Here is a 4,167-nt window from a genome sequence, read left to right as displayed (position 1 = left end):
TGTGTATTTCTGTGTTTTTCTGTGTATATCTGTGTATTTCTGTGTATTTTTGTGTATTTCTGTGTTTTTCTGTGTATTTCTGTGTTTTTCTGTGTATTTCTGTGTATTTTTGTGTTTTTCTGTGTATTTCTGTGTATTTTTGTGTATTTCTGTGTATTTCTGTGTATTTCTGTGTTTTTCTGTGTATTTCTGTGTTTTTCTGTGTATTATGAGATCACAGCCTCTTGGACGTCCATCACATCCCTCTTGATATGTGAACATGAAAAGCATCTTCTGTCTCCTGAGTCATCTTCATGTGAACGGCCTTCATGCATCAACTCTGCACTGCTGGTAAACCGCAAGATATGGAGACGCTGAATGTGTGAATATATATATATGTGTGTACATGTATACAGTTTATATATGTACCTGAAGAAGAAAGGAAATAACGTCTCTCCGTCGCGTACACACCACACGCTTCCTGAGCAGCAAATCAGTGAGATCAATAAACATGTTTCATGCAAACTCACTGTGTTGGGAATACAAACATAAATCTGGTAAAGATCAGTTTCAATGGCTTCTCCGACATTATATCTGACATAGAGGTATGAACACACATCATCTGAAAGGACTCCTCAGTCGTCAGCTCTACAGAGACGAGTCACTTCCAGACATGGACGCTTCCACAACAGTTGTGGGAAACTCTCTGCAAGTAACAACTCATCCGTCCACGTGAAGGCCGGTGGAAACACCCGCGTGTTGCAAACCAAGAGGGAGGAGTGAGGCGAGAGGAAAGTAGGAAGGAAGTCTGTTTATTCTGATCCGCTGAGAGCCGCTGAATCAACCGATCAATCCAAATGAGGCTGCACACTTGGTGTGAAAAAGGGAAACGTAAAGAAAGCAGCTGAAGCTTTCAGTTCATACGTTTATCTGAGCTGCACCTTCATGCTACCAGACACCTATTTCAAAATAAACCTCATTTCAAAGGAACCTTTTCTTTGGTTGAACTTCTCCAAACTACACACAGTCGATCTTTACTAGCGGTGGAACGAAATAGCATTTTATCACGATAAAACACTGTCGATTCTCTGGAATATCGTGAATATCGTCACGAGCCACTTGAAGAAGCTTTCTATGAAGCTATAAGAATAAAGAGCTAACGTGTAAGAAAGAACATGAGCTACGATCTCCTTATTTTAAGATTGAACTGCAGTAAAGATGTGTCCAATCTGTGATGCAACTAAAGTATTCGTGGTATCAGTATTTCAGTATGTTTCAGTACGAGTTTTAGGCATGTTAAATACACAGGAAGGACAGGCGGAGCATCGGCTGCAGGTGAATCACCGTGAACGCGTCACACAAGATACAAGAGAACCACCGAACACAACGGAACCACCGAACACAACGGAACCACCGAACACAACGGAACCACCGAACACAACGGAACCACCGAACACAAGGGAACCACCGAACACAAGAGAACCACCGAACACAACGGAACCACCGAACACAACAGAACCACCGAACACAACGGAACCACCGAACACAAGAGAACCACCGAACACAACGGAAGCACCGAACACAAGAGAACCACCGAACACAAGAGAACCACCGAACACAACGGAACCACCGAACACAAGAGAACCACCGAACACAACGGAACCACCGAACACAAGAGAACCACCGAACCCAAGGGAACCACCGAACACAACGGAAGCACCGAACACAAGGGAACCACCGAACACAAGAGAACCACCGAACACAAGAGAACCACCGAACACAAGAGAACCACCGAACACAACGGAACCACCGAACACAACGGAACCACCGAACACAAGAGAACCACCGAACACAACGGAACCACCGAACACAAGAGAACCACCGAACACAAGAGAACCACCGAACACAACGGAACCACCGAACACAACAGAACCACCGAACACAACAGAACCACCGAACACAACGGAACCACCGAACACAACAGAACACAACGGAACCACTGAACACAACGGAACCACCGAACACAACGGAACCACCGAACACAACAGAACACAACGGAACAACCGAACACAACGGAACCACCGAACACAACGGAACCACCGAACACAACGGAACCACCGAACCCAACAGAACCACCGAAGCACCTTTGAGTCAGTCAGCAGCCGCCTGCTGCAGACCAGCTGCAGGACTTCCACTGTTTCGGTTTTGTTTTCTGATAAACAGCGGAGCCCAAAGATGCTTTTTACTTTTACATTTAGATCTTTTACGAGAACACAAAGAACTGAAAGCGTGCTGAGAGTGAAAGGTTCTGCTTCCTCACAGCGGTTCTCAACGTCATGTTTCAGTGTTTCTGCTTCCTGCTTTTCTTTAGAGGAGTTCAAACAACCTCATGCATACATGTGTCTGCATTCTTGTCCTGTTACAATACTTAAGCTTGATAGATATAGATAGATAGATAGATAGATAGATAGATAGATAGATAGATAGATAGATAGATAGATAGATAGATAGATAGATAGATAGATAGATAGACCACGCGAGTGAATAACTGTTTATGATCCGACCTGTCGGCCCGTGTTGAGCCATGTCTGTGACCGCACACTGAAGCAAGTCCTGCTCGCAAACCATTGACACATTATTACCACATAAAGGCCACAAAAGTGACTTCCTCAAAATGAAACTTTAAAGAAAGAACTTTTATTTATCATTTATTTCCACAGAGGAGAAGAAATGAAGCCATTGTAGTTCATACAGAATGATTCATACCTTTTGTTTTGGGATTAAAAAACATGTTTTCTTTGAACAGTTGTCAAAACTACATCGTTCATCACAGCCAGCTGTAAAAACCATCATTGTAGTCAGATTTCCATCTTTTTAACGGTCCTTGAACACATCATGTGTTACAAACGCTTCCATCGGGAAAAACAACCGAACCAGTTTCAAACTGTGATATTTCATCATTCACATTTTATTCTCCATGTCTCATTATAAACGTCTCCTTCAGTAAAGAGTTCACTTCAACCAGAGTGTAGAGACATGAAAGTGTGAAACTATGACGTCATGATTGATTCTTCTGAGACCAACAGTCATGTGACCACAAGGAGACACTGACTGAACTTGTTGAAATGTGAATAGTTTAGTATTTATATTCACGTTTCTTTCTTTTTTACCAACATCGGTAACACTTGTGGACACTTGGGAACGAGCTGCGTATGTCGATTCCATTGTTTGCAAATGTTTTTAAAACAAATAATCAAAGAAGTTCAACTTTCTCTTTGATGTCATCATAACTGTGTTATTGTGCACTGAAGACATGTTCTAGTTCTCTCTACTTCTACTCATCATGGTTCTAGACTTGAGGTTCCGAGGGTTCAGAACATGAAGGCTTTACTGAGAGCACTGATACACATGTTGCTTCAGGGTCAACCTCTGGCAGAGGGATTGCTAGCACCCCACGCCATCAGCTCATCCGGAAAAAAGAACAAAAAAAAACGTGATTTAATTTCATTTTCCGAAGAAAGGTTATGATGAAAGTGCTTCCTGTTGGTCAGAAGTCGGTCACTTCGTGGAAAACCCCTCCGAACGCGAGCTGGTCATTCATTGAGACGAAGAGAGGAGGCAGAGACGAGAGCACGGTGACTCACCGGAGCTCCAGCTTCTGCTTTCTCAGGCCTTAAATATCTGCCGTGTCCAGACGTCCGTCAGTTCACCAACGCTCTCTGGAGACCAAGACCAACAGAGATCACCTCACTCAGTGTTCATCTCCTCAATCTCATCCTGTCATCCTGTTGATCTGAAGATGGAAAACTGTGGCAGCATGATGAAGAGCGTGCTGGTCGCCATCGTCCTGGTGTCCGTGCTTCAGTCTGGATCAGCAGGTAACATCAAGATGAAGATCAGAAGTCCTAACAGAGGACCTTCTCTCTTCAGCTTGCTTTTCTTCGCTTGCTTTTCATTAGTTTCTTGTGTAACCTGTGAAGCACGTTGGGTTTCCTGAAACGTGCTGCAGAAATATAATCCTTCCATCATTGATTTCCATGTTGACTCATCTGTTGCCTTTCAGCAGAGAAGCTGTCGTCCTGCTGCAAGAGAGTGACCCGGCAGGAGATCACCGACCCCATCTTAGGATGGATGCTGCAGCAGCGCAACCTGCCCTGTGTGCGCGCGGTCCATGTGAGTACAAAGAAC

The 4,167-nt window shown here is 43.9% G+C and overlaps 1 long non-coding RNA gene across 1 annotated transcript in view; it reads left to right on the top strand.

Annotated features, from left to right (window-relative positions):
• Positions 1-3,699: 3,699 nt before the first annotated feature.
• The window catches only part of LOC306793973, a 1,538-nt gene continuing 1,070 nt past the window's right edge, over positions 3,700-4,167 (top strand). Inside the window, exons 1-2 of the long non-coding RNA XR_013772909.1 lie at positions 3,700-3,857; positions 4,043-4,167. The exon at positions 4,043-4,167 is cut by the window's right edge and continues 299 nt beyond it. This is a non-coding gene — a long non-coding RNA (uncharacterized lncRNA). The remainder of the gene's footprint in view (positions 3,858-4,042) is intronic.

The sequence above is a fragment of the Melanostigma gelatinosum genome (genome assembly GCF_949748355.1).
Source record: "Melanostigma gelatinosum genome assembly, chromosome: 20".
In the NCBI taxonomy this organism is placed as follows: Eukaryota; Metazoa; Chordata; class Actinopteri; order Perciformes; family Zoarcidae; genus Melanostigma; species Melanostigma gelatinosum.
The sequence above is the reverse complement of the archived record's forward strand: the minus strand, read 5'-3'. Positions and strand labels throughout refer to the sequence as shown.